This window comes from Xenopus laevis, chromosome 7S (assembly GCF_017654675.1).
Source record: "Xenopus laevis strain J_2021 chromosome 7S, Xenopus_laevis_v10.1, whole genome shotgun sequence".
Lineage (NCBI taxonomy): Eukaryota > Metazoa > Chordata > Amphibia > Anura > Pipidae > Xenopus > Xenopus laevis.
In genome coordinates this window covers 69,325,116-69,341,949 of record NC_054384.1, presented here as the reverse complement: position 1 = coordinate 69,341,949, position 16,834 = coordinate 69,325,116, and the positions used below count along the sequence as shown (strand labels likewise).

General features: G+C 41.4%; 1 protein-coding gene and 1 long non-coding RNA gene across 2 annotated transcripts in view; one reads left to right on the top strand and one right to left on the bottom strand.

Annotated features, from left to right (window-relative positions):
* Positions 1 to 16,834, top strand: part of LOC121396443 (nucleolin-like) — a 69,621-nt gene that overhangs the window by 33,510 nt on the left and 19,277 nt on the right. The gene's annotated exons all lie outside the window — the stretch shown is intronic.
* Positions 5,780 to 15,181, bottom strand: LOC121396448. Its single transcript, XR_005963047.1, has 3 exons — positions 15,122 to 15,181; positions 13,549 to 14,462; positions 5,780 to 5,810 (listed from the first exon to the last, which is right to left on the bottom strand). It is a non-coding gene; the product is annotated as an uncharacterized LOC121396448 (long non-coding RNA).

The following is a 16,834-nucleotide window of genomic DNA, read 5'->3' as shown; positions in this document are numbered from 1 at the left end:
AAAAGAAAGAGAGATGCCCAATTTTTTTAACTTGTAAGGGGGCCACGTGCCACCAATTCTTTTTAAAAAAAAAACACTATGGGGGGCATGGCGCCAAGTTTGTTGTAAACACGTAATAATAGCGTTTATACACCATCTGGACAGGCCGCGGTACTTTTTAGAAGCTGAATTTTTACACTAATTTCCTTAAACATAATGCGTTTATAACTGTTGTGGGGGGGGTATACTTTTAAGCGCTGATGCTCTGTGTCTTCTAACGTGAGTGAGTGGTGGTAATCTAGGGTGGGGCTCGGGCAGCAAGTGTGGGCAGGGCCCAGGGGGCAAACGAAAATTTTGTGTAACGGGCCCCGTGATTCTAATGGCGGCCACTGTAACACTCTGTAAATATGTATAAACAAGTAGCATGAGGCTGAAAAAAGACACACGTCCGATCAAGTCTAACCTTGTGATAACGCGATCCAGAGAAAGTAGGGCCCTGACAAGAATAATGGGCATTTGTGGACCAACTAAATGATGGATTTACTAAAATGGCCGACAGGGAGCGTGGGGGAGGGCATCTATAATACATAAGTTAGCATTGTTTCTAATTGAACCATATTAAAACATAGTTTCTGAATGAAAAGGGTCTTATTAAAATAAGGTGTAAATATCTGCTGTGTTACCTCTTAAGGTGTTTGGGGGTCTCATCTTACGCCCTTAACTCTAAGCCTCCCAAATCTCTATTTATATACAGAGAACATCAAAGGATGCATGAGTCAAGTAGCCGGCAAATACTAACAGTGGCTATTTAAAGTAAAGGGCTCACAGCTAATTTCCTCATATTTTCTGACTGCTGCGAAAGGTATCCACAGGGGCTAAAGGAGGGGCTAACCCAATGCTAAACATGTCATCCCCTGTGTAAAACAACGAAACAGAAATTGACAGGTTTAGCATAGTGGTGCCCTGACCTCAAAATGTTTTTCTTTGCTTCTTACATTTTTCTAGCCCGCACCGTGGATCTCGCCTGATCTGGACAATCTTTGAGACAGGGATTGAGGATCTCCTCGCGGCCAATCTCGAGTGCAACAGGACAACATCAACCTTTGACATCAGGGTTTGCACTCTACGATCTGTGGATGGCCAGGACTGCCGTGAAGATCACAAAATGTGGACAATTACAACCTTAAGCAACGAGTTCTGGCAAAGACCAGATACATCAAGGCCACTGAAACACCTCACAAAGACTAGAGAAATCACAAGGCCATACTGATTAAGAAACAATGAGAGCATCAGGTCATATAAATATCCATCCTTTCTTCCCAACACTTGGCTTAGCTCACCTGATTTGTGCTAATGTGCTCCTAATTCCTAAATATTACAGGTGGTGGGATCCGTTATCGAAACCCATTATCCAAGAAGCTCCGAATTACGGAGTCCATCTTCCATAGAATTCAATTTTATCAAACTAATCCAATTCTTTAAAAATTAATTCTTTTCTCAAAAAAAACAAGTTTCATAACCTTATCCAACTAAGATATAGTTTATTCGGAAGCAAATTCACCCTTGGGTTATTTAAGTTTACATGTTTTCCAGTAGACTTGAGGTATAAGATCCAAATTACAGAAGATCCGTTAAATCCAAAAAACCCCAGGTCCAAAGCAATCTTGATAAATAGGTCCATAACCATATAAGGACTTTACAGAAAATCAACTTGCTAAGAGGTGAAAAAATACGTATAGTCTGAGTTATCTTGTTTTTGTTTACAGGTGTCCTCGCATCAACTCGGCCAATGATACAGCACCAAACAGCAGTTTCCCTCGTACCAGAATACAGATGTACCTAACAGTCTAGCACCACAATCCTCAGGAAACAGCAGTAACCTATGGACAGTCTCAATTCCACCAGTGATGCCCCTTCATCACTGCAACTTCACCAAGCGGTGCTTTCAACCACTGTAGTTCCACCAGTGGTTTCCTACCCTTTATCCAAAATATGTGTTATAGCCCAGGACTCCTTTAAAGCCACTTGGTAACCGCATTCCTTTTCATGCATCCCTCCAATGAGAAGGAGGAATGCAGCATTCATCGGCGGCTTAAATGTGCCCTTGTTTATGCTGCCATATTCCTCCTCTTTCTCATCCTTCCGCAGTCCTTACTTACCATATTCCGCCCCCCCCCCCCGCTTCCCTTGATTCTATTTGGCGCATGAATCCGGGAGCAATCCGATCGCCTTTAAGGTCAGAGGACCTTTTCCTCAGTGAAAGGAAATCCGCTTCTCAGAGGTTTTTGCCTTCCTTGCGAACTCAAAAAAGCGCAGTTTATCTAAATAATTAATAAAGCTGTGAATTACACAAGATTAACACACAATGTCATTAGTGTGTATCTTATTAGTGGGTAATTGGGAAGGGTTTGCAGGGATAACATATAGAGGGGAGGGAGAAACTTAGGATAAGGCCTTACCTAGAGCAGGAAATGGTAGTTTTCTCTTTGTTCCTAAAAAATGAACGGAACAACATAAAACTACTGTGTTAGTCTCTACTATCCCCTTAAGGACTTTAGAACCTATGTAATCTGAGAGCCAATACACATCCTTCCAATTCACCCTACGGCCCTTCGACAACTTCTCCCTTTGAAAAGTGCCGGCTCCATACAGCAGCGATCCTAGAGGGGGACGGGCCCTGGTGCGTGACACGCGCTGTACCGCTGCCCTCCGTCACGGCCGCATTGGCCGCATTTCAGCACGGCGAACGGACACCGGGGCCCTAGGGGTCGGCGCCCTGGCCCGCTACACCCCTGCTCCCCCGGTAAGTACCGCCACTGAGTGTTGGTGAGTATAGGCAACAAACCCGGATAAGTGCTCTATCTTAAGAGAAGTAAGAGGAGGTTACCCAGCAGCACAATGTACACACCACACAAATAATTAAATACACAGGACTATCTTACATAATTGCAACATATTGGGTAATAAATATAAGCCCACATCAACAAAGTCTCATTGTGTAATTCTTTTCTTATGTCTTATCTATGAAGGAAAATTATCAAGTTTTTTGTAAGCATGAAGTTCACATTAATTCTAGTATACAAGCAAAAGGTAAACTCCAGTAATCCTCTTTCTTAAGTCCTTCGAGGTATTATAAGCAAACTGTTCATATAAAGAGAGACATCGCCAAGGGTTCAATTAGTCCTCTAGAAGCCAACATCCTAATTATAGATCCACATTGACCTTCTTTTGTAACAATAGTAGTCCCTGTTGCCTCCTCATCCTTGGGGCTGGCACATGGTCGAATTAAGCAGTGTAAAATTGAGGTAAGGAGTGTCCAAACTTCAGCCAGTGTTTCGCCCACTGGGCTGGTCAGCCTTTCCTGTGGTTAGGGCAGCCCTGATGGTGCTTCTGTGGTATTCATCCTCTCCCTGTAGGTCGTGGATGCTTTGCCTACATAGTGCAAGCCACAAGAGCACCATGCTATATAGACCACATGGTCCGACTGACAGGACAGTCTATGTCTGATCGTGAACTTGCGTCCCGTCCCTAAGGTGTGTAAAAAGGTTCCTTGTGATATCCGCTACAAGTGAGACACCCTGCACACTTGTAGCAGCCATTTTTGAGTGGTTTCTCCAGCCAGGTCCTTCCCTTAGTTGTCTTATCCGGAGGCACATCTTTAATCACTAGCAGGTCCCCAAGGTTGCGTCCTCATCTTTAGGCCAACAGCAGCCTCTTTTTATCCAAGAAAGAGAGATGTGGATCCGAGTTGATAATCTCCCACCTACTATTCAACGCGTTTTTAAACGGTACACTTATGGTACTCCAGTTGTAAATATTAGATCTGGTTGGGGGGTCTCATCTCTCTTAGACAGCAGAAGTTCCTCCTGGGTTCTAAGTATCGCTTTCTGTAGTTGTTCCTGTATCAATCTATTCGGGTATCCCATGGATTCAAACTGTTGCGCCAAATTATCCCAGTTGTACTGCTGCGGTGTCTCTGTCAGTATTGTTCCTAATAACTCTGAGGAACTCCTCAATATGGTGGCGCATTCCTTTTTCGCGGGAAGCAGAGAACACCACGCCAGCAACAATGCTTCAGCAATGGCAGCATAGGTATTCCCCTGTACTAAGCACAATTCAGCAAGAACTGTCCCTAAGTTTGCTCATAGCCTATACAAAGAGATCCCATAAAACAATGGCAGCATAGGATTTCCCTTGTACCAAGCACAATTCAGCAGGAACAATCCACTACGTTTGCTAGTTTGCTCATAGAATCTACAGAGAGATTGCATAAACCTATGGCAGCATAAATATTCCTCCTTACTAAGCACAATTCAGGAGGAGCAGGCCCTAAGATTGCTCATAGCCTGTACAGAGAGATTCCATGAATCTATGGCTGCATAGGTGTTCCCCCGCTGTATTAAATGGATACTGTCATGGGAAAACATGTTTTTTTCAAACGCATCAAACATGTTTTCCCATGACCGTATCCCTTAATCACAATTCAGCAGGAACAGACCACTAAGTTTGCTCATAGACTGTACAGGGAGATCCCATAAAGTTGTGACAGCATAGGTATTCCACTGTACTAAGCACAATCCAGCAGGAACAGTCCCCTAAATTTGCTCATAGCCTGTAGAGATAGATCCCATAAAACTATGGCAGAATAGGAATTCCCTATACTAAGCCCAATTCAGCAGAAACAGCCCCTAAGTTTCCTCATAGCCTGTACATCGAGATCCCATAAAACTATGGCAGCATATGTATTCCCCTGTACTAATTACAGTTTAGCTGGAACAGTCCGTAAGTTTGCTCAAAGCCTGTACAGAGAGATCCCTGTATAACTCAACCTGCAGCCTTGTGCCTTTATATGGTTATAGAACCCCGGGCCAGTGCCCAAGGCCCACCCCAGATTCTGCCAAGCCCACACCACAGTAAAAAGCCCACATAGACATCAGCGCTAAAAACTAACCCCCCACACATAATTTATAAAAAGCCACTGGTGGTCAGGACCACCCTACAAGTTAAAAAAAATCATTGGTGGCCATAAAAAAATACAAAAACCTTTGCACCAGGATCCCCAAAAAACTCTCTAAAAAAACATTGGTGGCCATGGCCCCCCTCTTAAAAGTTAAGAAACATTGGTGATCAGGGGCCTCATAGATTATTTTTAAAAAAACATTGGTGGCCTGGGGCCTATATAGTATTAACATAATACCATACCTCCCAACATTTTGGAAATAAAAAGAGGGACAAAAAGTTGGTGCAAATATTTTTTGACCACGCTCATTTTTGTGGCCACACTCCCTAATTACCATGTTCATTTTACAAAATTTGTCGGGTTATAAAAGTTTGAACATACTTCTGTGTTTTTTTCAGTTATTACAGTTTTGCTAATGAAGGTGAATTTCCCTTTAAGCTGTGAGTCCCAAGGGACCTGTTGTCTTATATTGTTACAAATACTTATTTGCGTATCTCAAAATTGTTACAAAAGTATCTTATCTGCTGCTCTGGCTGTTCTGGGCTCTCTGCCAAAAGTCAATTAAGTTAGCAACTTTGTTTCTTTTTCTGGCTGTTCAGTGCACAGAAAAACTGGACTTTCCAGTACAAACGAGGGTCTGCGGGTTGAGCAAAAGAGAGACTGTCCCTCTAAAAATGGGACAATTGGGAAATATGTAATACATTAGTAGCCAGGGGTTTAATAAAATAAAAAACATTGTTCAGTGGACCTTACTCCTTACCTGGCTTTGGGTCCTTTCGAGGCTTCAGGACTTCAACTTCGGGTCTTTTCGTGACGTCAGGTCTTTTCGCAGCTTTGAAGACCCCCTCCACATGGTCTGTCATTTCAGGTACTGCAAAATCAACACATTTACAGCATTAATTTGTGTGGCAAAGATAGAAAAATGTACATTCACCCAATAAAATATATATTTTCAGAAAGTAGACATTCCCCTGAATCCAAATTGGGTGTGCATGTCTTTCTACTCTGAAGCACCAAGCTGCGAGCCTTAACTAAATTTGGCGATTTTGGAGATAGTTATGAAAATCACCTCATAACTTCTACCTTGCAGCATTTTACCTGCCACATACTATTAGGTAACAAGATAAAACACCCTAAATACGAAAGCCTGGGTCCCCTGAAAAGTTTGATACCCAAAATACTTAGATTTAATGAAGTATATAACATGTAAAGACCCCAAATCTACCTTGTGCATACTTTTGATGTCTTACACTCATTTATAAACATTGGCAGATTTATGTGGGATAAAAGTTACAAACAATTAGAGGCCCCAGTTCTATAATCCCACGATTAGGACAGCACATGTTGTTACACATATACTTTCTCTAGAGTAAACCGGAGCTCCTCCCCAGATGGTTTGTCCTCAGGTTCACAACCATTCCTACGCTCTTTATATATTTTAACTATACAGAAGTAATGTTTTAACATACTATCCGGTGGTATGAGCGCGCTACTATTATAATCTTAGCAAAGGGGAACTATCCCTTGCCACACACCCCTTCTACATCTCCTCTTGAACTCATCTACCCCACCCCTTTCTTTACCACTGACTTCTCCTCCCCATTCCTCCCCACACTCTAAGTCCTAACCTTCACCCTCACCCCCCACTTTACTCTCTTCCACTACTTCATCCTCTTTCTATCTCTTTCTATCCCCCCTCCTTTTTTTTTAATGGACTTAACTCACCTCAGAAACGGATCTTATTAAGTTCAGAATTGAGACGACTAAAAGCACAAGTTGCCTTCGTACAAGAGACTCATTTTAAGGTGTCCTCATCCTTCCGATGGACTAATAAATACTTCCCAGAAATGTACAGCAGTATCCCCAGACCAATAAGACAAAGGGCACAGTGATTCTGTTTGAGAAACACTTTAACTTCAAAGTGTCGGCTACCAAAAAGACCCAGCTGGACGATATATTTTTGTGAGGGGCACCCTAGATACCCAAAAGATTACTTTTGCCAAAAGCGACAGGACAAAACTTTTCACACAATTGCAGAGATCTTACTCAGATTCTCCAAAGAAATCCTCATACTAGGGGGAGATTTCAACATCCCTATGGATCCCCAAATTGACTGTCCTGCCGGAAAATCCAGCATTCCCCACCGCATTATTCACTATATCACAAAAGATTTACATCAACTACAGGTAGTAGATGCCTGGCGACTAGTCAAGCCTAAGGAAAGAGACTATACTTTTTATTCTGCTAGGCACAGCCTATACACCAGAATAGATCATTTTTTTCTATCTCAGCACCATCTGAGTGCGATAGGAGGCGCAGACATTCACACTTGCACATGGTCGGATCACGCCCCCATATCCATGCAACTCTCCCTTAAAACAAATATCTCAAAATGGAGTAACTGGAAATTAAATGAGTCAATACTGAAAGATAATAGTGTCCTGAATGAGGTTAAAACAGCTATTGCAAACTATTTCAGGGAGAATGCCATGGAGGGACGTTGATCCAATTATGTTCCAAAAGGAAGAAAGTGCATCAAGCTAAACAGAACTCACTCTTGGCTGAGGTCAGGAATCTGGAAATGGCACATAAAAAGGCACCAACTACGGAACTATATACACTAGACTTACCGCATCACGGCAAGCCCTAGCGGAACACCATAAACTTTTTACGGAAAAGGTCATCTCCAGAATGAGACACCGTTTCTATGAGCACGGGGACAAGAGTGGCAAGCTACTGGCCCGATTGCTGAAAGCGAGAGTCATTAAAAATCATATACACTGCTTACGGAACAAACAAGGTGATAAAACTTCAACATAGCTCAAGAATTTCAGAAATACTACTCAGAGCTGTACCAAATTGACTCTCCCACAACTGTTGACGGCCTTCCAAGAGCAGAGGCTATAGAAGCTTTCCTAGACAAGTTACCTATACCACGATTATCAGACTCGCAGAAATTGCTTATGGAAGCCGATATCACAGCGGAGGAAGTCTTTCAGGCGATTAAGACATCTCCAAATGGCAAAAGCCCCGGATCAGACGGCTACCCCTCGGGGTATTAAAAAGAGTGCTCAGACCTGCTTATACCACACCTGACAAGAACCTTTAATGCTCTCCAAAATAACACTCGCTTTCCTCTGACTCCTTGCAAGCTCATATCACTCTTCTTCTGAAAACGAATAAAAATTCAGAAGATCCAAGTAACTACAGACCAGTATCAATAATCAATGCAGATGTGAAGATATTAGCGAAGATAGTGGCATCTAGAATACAAACATCCTTAAGTTATCTTATAGGTCTGGATCAAGCCGGCTTTATACCTGGAAGAGAGTCGAGAAATAACACCAATAAATTGATCAACATACTCCACCATGCAAAGCACAAAAAAATCCCTCTCATGCTTCTGTCCACCGATGCTGAAAAAGCATTTGACAGGGTCGAATGGGTTTATATGTTCTCCTGCCTCTCCAGGTTCGGCTTCGGGGACCGCCTGTGCCAGTGGATTAAATCTCTCTAACCGGTAGCTAGGGTTAGAGTGAACGGAGTACTCTCTCAACGCTTACCCATCAAAAACGGCACACGACAAGGGTGCCCCCTCTCACGTACCCTTTTTGCCCTGGCTTTGGAACCCCTGCTCATATCTATTAGATTGAATGCAGATATATCAGGGATTTCCATAAAAGACAAACAATATAAAGTAGCAGCGTACGCCGACGACCTTCTTTTTTTCCTGACAAAACCGCTAACCTCAATCACAAGCCTCAACAATCTCTTTGAGATATTTGGCAAGCTTAGCAACTTCAAAATTATTTTCATAAATCGCAAGCATTAAACGTATCGCTCAGCCAAAACACAATTCAACGACTCTCAAACAACTTCCCATACAGCTGGGCAAACCAGCAGATCACTTACCTAGGAATAACCATTACTAAAGACTATGAAGAATGGACTGATACCAACTGTAAACTGCTATACGCAAACATTCATAAAGATCGACGGAATTGGACCAAACAACCCCTGTCCTGGATAGGTAGAATCAATGTGGTCAAGATGAACATAATGCCACGGCTACTTTACCTATTCCAGTGTTTACCTCTACTATATTCAACCAATTGGCTAAAATCTTTTCAATCTGAAAGCACCAAATTCATCTGGCAGGACCACCCACCACGACTTAAAGCTGCCATCTTACATAAGAAAAATTCGGAAGGAGGTCTTGCCCTCCCGGACTGTGCCAGATACCTAAAAGCAGCAGCACTTGCTCGTATAATTGACTGGTCGCACCACCTAGATAGTAAGGACTGGGTGGAGATTGAGCAACAAGCCACACATTTGATCCACCTGCCATGGTTTAAATCTTCTTAGACGGGCCAGGCCGACGGTAAATTTGCAAGATTATCAATACTGCCAGTTTAAGCATTTTTTGGGGTATCTAGGTGGAGCTAACAAATTAGGACAACCCCTTACGCCCTTTGAGACTCTATGCACTAGAGAAACCCCCCTAAACATATAATCTCTTCAATTTATGATATGCTATCAAGTGAGTGTGAGAGAAAGCAGCTGCCTTTTGTCCAGGCATGGGAGTGGGACCTAGGACTGGACGTCTCAGAAGAACTCATCCAGAAATGGATTCCCAGTCTAATTTACAGCTCTAGATGTTGCAAGATCCAGGAGTTAAATTATAAAATCTTAAGTAGATGGTATTACACCCCAGAAAAATTACATAAGATTCATCCAACCACGAGTAACCCCTGCTGGAGGTGTAAAGCAGATATAGGCACGTTACTACACATATTCTGGGACTGCCCAGCTCTCACAAACTACTGGCAGGTAGTTCTGAAAGCCTGTTCCCAGGTGCTAGGAAGAGATCTATCCTTTTCACCAGCCCGCATACTTCTATTTTGGGACACAGAAAATACGGAGGGGATCCCCGATACTACTCTGGAGTATCATCTTCTTAACTCAGCCAAAATCCTAATCCCTAGACTCTGGAAATCCACTATACCACCAACCAGTAAAGAATGGATAGGGAAGGTTAACGAATTAGCAAAATTTGAGGAATTATCTACATTCACAGAAAAACAACACTCTAGCTTTAGGGCTACATGGCTGAGGTGGTATTTATACAGGGACTCTGCGGAATATAGACAACTTCTGAACTCCAAAACTCACATAACACAGATCGTTATTAGGGGTTTCTTCAATCTGTACTCTGAGCATTACTACACGTTGTTAACATGCTATATCCCTTCTACCCGTATAACCTTGAGGGGACTGTAATTCTTGCTGTATTGCCTTTGTGTAATGCTTTGTTTAAAAACGATGCCTGAGTCGTGATGCTTTTTGTTAATTTTGTTGTTTCCCCCCTGCTCACTTTCCCTACTCCCCCTCCTTTTTCCTTCTGTATCCCCCCCCCCCATCATCTCCTTTTTGGAAAACAATAAAAATCATTATACAAAAAAAGAAAAAAGAAAACCCTCAATAACTTTAAAAAATCCATGTCACAAACTAGGGGGTACAGTATCCGTTATAATACATTAGTTCTATTCCCCTGTATAACACAGCATGCAGCCTTCTGCCTTTATATGGTCTCATAATGCCTCAATGCCTTCTAACATCCTTACAATTTACAGTAAGGGGTACAGTATCCTTAATAGTACATGAGTGATAGTCACCTGACTAACTCAGCATGCAGCCTATGTACCTTTATGATTCCCAAACCCCTCAGTGACTTTAAAATGTCCTTATATTTTACAGTAGAGGGTATATTATCCCTTATAATACATGAGTGGTTCTCAGAGTCCCCTGACTAACTCATTCCGCAGCCTTGTGCCTTGAAATGGTAACAGAACCCCTAAGAGATTTCTATAATCCCTAATAATACATGAGTGACACTCAGGGTTTCCTGTACAGCTCAGTCTGTAGCCCTGTGCCTTTATATCAGTGGACCCCAACCAGTGGCTCGTGAGCAAAATGTGGCTCACCAATCCCTTGGATGTTGCTCCCAGTGTCCTCAATGCAGGTACGAATTTTTGAAATCTTAGCTTGGAAGCAAGTTTAAGTTGCATAAAAACTAGGTGTACTGCCAAATAGAAGCTTCTGTGGGCTGACAGTGCACATAAAGGCTACAAAATAGCCATCCACAGCCCTTATTTTGCACCCCTGGAACAATTTTTATGTATTTGTTACTCGCTGATCCTTCTACATTTGAATGTGGCTCGTGGGTAAAAAAGGTTGAGGACTCCCTCTTTATATGGTCACAGAACCCCTCAGTGAGTTTTAATATCACTACGATTTACAGCAGGTATAGTACAGGTATGGGACCTGTTATCCAGAATGCTGGGGTTTACTAGAAACTCATTTAAACATGAAATAAACCCAATAGACTGGTTTTGCTTCCAATAAGGATTACTTATATCTTAGTTGGGATCAAGTACAAGCTACTGTTTTATTATTATAGAGAAAAAGGAAATCATTTTTTAAAATTTGGATTATTTGGATAAAATGGAGTCTATGGGAGACAGCCATTCTGTAATTTTGAGCTTTCTGGATATCGGGTTTCCGGATAAGGGATCCTATACCTGTATACCTGCATTAGGTTTTCAGCTAAAAACACAGAACAGAAATGGTTGTCCTTTAAAATGATATTAAATCATTACTGTTCTCAATTTATTCCCTTAAGGACTAAACGTAGAAGCTCTAAGAATCATCCTGTGTGGCTTAATGCAGAAGTAAAGAAGTTAATGGGAAAGAAGAGAAAGGCATTTAAAAACTACAAATCTGTAGGGACAGAAGCTGCATTTAATGAATATAAACACTGTAATAAATGTTGTAAATCAGCAATCCGGAAGGCTAAGAAAATAAATGAGTTAATTGCGGTGGAGGTGGAAACTAACCCTAAAAAGTTTTTTAAATATATTAATAGTAAATCTGTGCTACTATCAGGTGACAATTCTCATGAAAATACCCCTCCTTTAAATCTTAAAAAAACATTGGTGGCCTAGGGCCTTAAGAGTTGAAAACATTGGTCACCTGGGGCCCTAAGAGTTAAAAACATTGGTGGCAAGGGGCCGTAAGATTAAAAACATTGGTCGCAAGGGGCCCTAAGAGTTAAAAACTTTGATAGCCTGGGACCATAAGAGTTGAAGACATTGGTCGCCTGGGGCCCTGAGAGTTAAAAACATTGGCGGCAAGGGGCCCTAAAAATTAAAAACATTGGTGACAAAGGGGCCCCAAGAGTTAAAAACAATGGTGACAAAGGGGCCCTAAAAATTAAAAACATTGGTGACCTGGGGCATAAAGAGCTAAAAACAATTGTGGCAAGGGGCCCTACTTCAAATATCCTTATCATCTTCAGTGGGGGTACAATATCCCTTATAATACACAATACTCAGAGTTCCCTGTATAACTCAGCCTGTAGCCTTGTGCATTTATATGTGATGTCTATAGCCTTATAATTTACAATGGGGGTTTATTATCCCTTATAATATATTTGTAACAGTTCCCAGTGTAACTCAACCTGCAGTCTTGTGCATTTATATTGTCACAGAACCCCTCAATCACTTCTAATATCCTTATGAATGACAGACAGTATAGGGTGCACAGTCTCTGTTATAATACAAAACACATGAGTAAAACGATAGTTCCCTGTATAACTCACCAGCAGCCGTGTGCCTTTATATGGATTCTCAAATCCTTATAATTTACAGTAGGGGTACATTATGCATTCTAATACACAAAATATACTCATTGTTCCCTGTATAACTCAGCCTGTATCCTTGTTCCTTTATATGGTCCCAGAAATGTTTCACCGTCCCTCTCTACTATAGCACCTCATCTATTCAATGTGGCAAAACTGCTGATCCCCACATGATAGAAATCGCTGCAGCCCCCAATAATCCAGGACTGGATAAACAAAATGAGTGAATTATACCATTCTGAGGAAATCTCAGCTACAGCCCCTGAATATGTCACTAAATTTACAGCTAAATGGATATAATGGACCCTCTGTAAAGGGGTTGTTCACCTTCCAAACACTTTTTTCAATTCAGTTGTTTTTAGATTGTTCCCCGGAAATGAAGACTTTTTTCAATTACTTTCCATTATTTATTTCTTACTGTTGAATGTTGAAAGTTGAATGTTCCTGTCTCTGGTGTTTGATTCTAGCAGCTCAGTAAATCAGGTGCAGACTCTGAACTGTTACAATTTTGCAACATTAAGTTGATACATTTCTCAGCAGCATCTCTGGAGTATTAGCAACTATTGTATCAATTCTAACAGCTGCCTGTAATGAAACCCAGAGATTCTGCTCAGCAGGGACAAAGATAAGAAATGTATCAACTAAATGTATCCATTTAGAACAGTTTACAGGGTCGGCGACCCCCAGGGCTGCTTCAGAAGGTGAAAAATGACACTTTACACTCCAATATTAGAAAAACTGTGACACATAGAAAATAGAAAGTCATTGGAAAATGTCATTATTTCTGGTGATCTATCGGAAAACAACTAGTTGTTTGAAGGTGAACCACCTCTTTAAAGGGAGGCTGGGTTGTGCGCTGGGCCCCTCGGAAGTGCCAATTTAAAAAAAAAAAAGCACCCAAATTGCCTACCTCTACAGCCACTCTGAAGATAATCCTCCCAGCCGCTATGAAGATAATCCACACAACCGCTCTGGAAATAATCCTCCCATCTGCACTGCGGATAATTCACTCAATCCATATGAAGATCATCCGCTCAATCACAACAAAGAAAATCCTCCCATCCAACCTGAAGATAATCCTCCCAGAAGCTTTGAAGTTAATCCTCTCAGTTTCTCTTTAAAAAATCCTCTCAATCGCTCTGAAGATGATCCTCCCAGCTGCTCTGAAGATGATCCTCCCATCTGCACTGCGGATAATTCACTCAGTCCATATGAAGATAATCCTCTCAGTCGCAATGAAGAAAATCCTCCCATCCGACCTGAATATAATCCTCCCAGCCGTTCTGAAGATAATCCTCAAAACCGCTCTGGAGATAATCCTCCCATCCAATCTGAAAATAATCCTCACAGCCGTTTCGAATATAATTCTCCCAGCAGCTCTGAGGCTATGGATACACGTGCGGATGTTCAGCGCAGTTTCAGTGCAGTTTTTAAAAAAAGCCGACCACTGCATAAATACGCTAGCATTTTCAATCTTAGGTTTTTTTAAAAAAACGCGTCGCGAACCTCTGAAAATCCACTCGTGTCAATAGCCTGAAGATACACCTCCCAGCCGTTCTGAAGGTAATCCTCCCATCCGACCTGAAGATAATCCAACCTCTCGGAAGATAATCAAGCCACTCTGAAGATCCTCAAAGCAGCTCTGAAGATAATCCAGCTGCTCTGAAGATAATCCTCCCAGGTGCTCTAAAGATAATCCTCAAAAGGCTCCAAAAATAATCCAGGCACTCTGAAGATAATCCTCCCAGCCGCTCTGAAGATAATCCACCAAACCGATCTGAAGATAATCCTCCCAGCCGCTCCAAAGATAATACTCCCAACCCTCTGCAAATAATCACACAAAATGAGGTCTCAAAAGTAGTTGCTTTATTGGGCCAAATTCCAAATTGCTTTCTTAAAGAACAAAAAATCAATATTCTATTTATCCAGATTAGCATCCAGGCAATCCTAGCTCCCCAACTGGTAAAAATCTTCAGTACAGGTATGGGACCTGTTATCCAGAATGCTCAGTGTTTTCTGTTAACTAATCTTTCCGTAATTTGGATCCTCATACCTTTAGTCTACTAGAGATTCATTTAAACAATAAATAAACCCAATAGGCTGATTTTGCTTCAAATAAGGATTCATTATCACTTAGTTTGGATCAAGTACAAGGTACTGTTTAATTATTACAGAGAACATTTTGGATAATTTGAATAAAATGGAGTCTATGAGAGAAAGCCTTCTTGACATGCAGAGCTTTCTGGATAACCGATCCCATACCTGTAAAACAAAATTCAAGCAAGTGATCCTAGAACTATTACAATATATACAACATGAAAACAACCTTCTGTAGAATTTCAAACCAACCACATCGCACTAAAAACCTAAAAAATGGGCACTATGCTAAAAATAACCCACAATATCAACCCCCCAATATCTCCCACAGCAATGCTGGACTAAATACAAACATGTTCTGTACCGACCAAAGCCATAATACTTACCATGAGAGTGTCCCAGGCAAACGTCTTCCTCTGTCTTCTGATCTCTCTTCTATCCCTTCTGCTATATCCTTCTCTTTTCTTCGGCTTCTTATTTGTATATTCCTGATAAAGACAAATGTATGTAAAAAAATACATTAAAAAAAACCTATATTATGGGGTTTTTTTTGACAACATACACCTTTCAAATCTGCCGTTGTACAATTCCTTTCTGTAACAAGATATAGACTAAAAAAATGAAGGGGAAAAAGATCAAATTGAAGGTCACTTTTGAAACCAACATACTTTAGGTTCCAAGTCCAAAACTCCCACTAACTGTAGGTTCACCCCACAGAATCATAGACTTTTTTTTTGCAAAATACACACAACCACCAATATGAGCCCATAACCCTTTAGCCCACACAAAAACCTCTGGCTCACTGTCCTGACCTGACTCATAACACTGCTACAGTGCACTATAAGAAAACTAAACCTATGCTAACTGAGCCTCACACTTCCTACTCACTTGGGTCCTGGTTGTGGTTCTCCTGCAAGGTGGCTTCTTCAGTAGATGTTCATCCTGTGATGCACATCTGTCCCTGTGTTTTTTGTCTCCAATTCTCTTCTAAACTCCACCCCTTTCTATGTGTTTCACTACTCCCTCTAGTGGCCAAACACTATATATACAGGTAACATAGATCCAACCCAACTCTACACTGCCATCTAGGAGCAGAAGTTGGTAATTACAATGCAATAACTTGTGAATGCCTTTAAAGACGGATGGCACACTGGGAGATATGATGCCCACGTTTAAATTTGTGCTACCATGGGTGAAACATATCCCTGAAATGTTTTTCCACTGGCCAGGGCCAGAACTAGGAGCAGGCAGAAGAGGCAGGTCCTACGACGCAATGAAAGGGGGGCGCTGGGAGCTACCTTTAAAAATGTCTTCTGCCTTCCCCTAGCCAGGTTCGCACAACTTACTCCCCCTTGCTCTCCCCTCCCTCCCCTCCATTGCTTTCTCTTCCCACCCTTCGTCACATTCTCCTCCCCTCCATTGCTCTCTCCTTCTTTGGGTGCATCCGGGTTGTTCTGCCACCGGCAATAAAGTAAATCGCCAGTCGGAAAACATACTCGGCACTTTGTTCCCAAAATGCAACTTCAGGTAACTTAAGGAACTTTTTATTACCAGCAGGGAAAACATTTTGAGAGAGATTTGCATAAATTCTATTTTCCGTATAATCTTGTCCAGCCGTAGAAGGGATTTTGATCTCCATCTCTTAATTCTGCTAAAAACACATAAACTTTAACTTAGTTACCATCAAGTACAAGACACTGTTTTATTATTAGAGAAGTCATTTTTAAAAAGTATATGTATTCCTTTGTACTAAGCTTTATGCAATGAATCTAGGATTTGCATATTCAAATTAGGGGTGGGAAGGGAAATCACGTAACTATTTGTCACAAAACAAGGAAGTAAAAATGTTTTTTCCACTTTTTACATTCCTGTTCACTCCTGGAAGCAGATTAAGGTTAGCAGACAATTTGTTTCGTTTTACCTCAGTAGTTGTTACAGTGTATTTGTTACACTTGTATTTTATGGATACTGTAACGTGAACCTTTTTGAAACACACTGGTGACATCTTGTGGATGTTTTTAAGTATTACAAGTTGATCTTTTAAATTATAACACGGACATGGTTGTATTCAAAAATATTAAATATTTATTCACGTATTT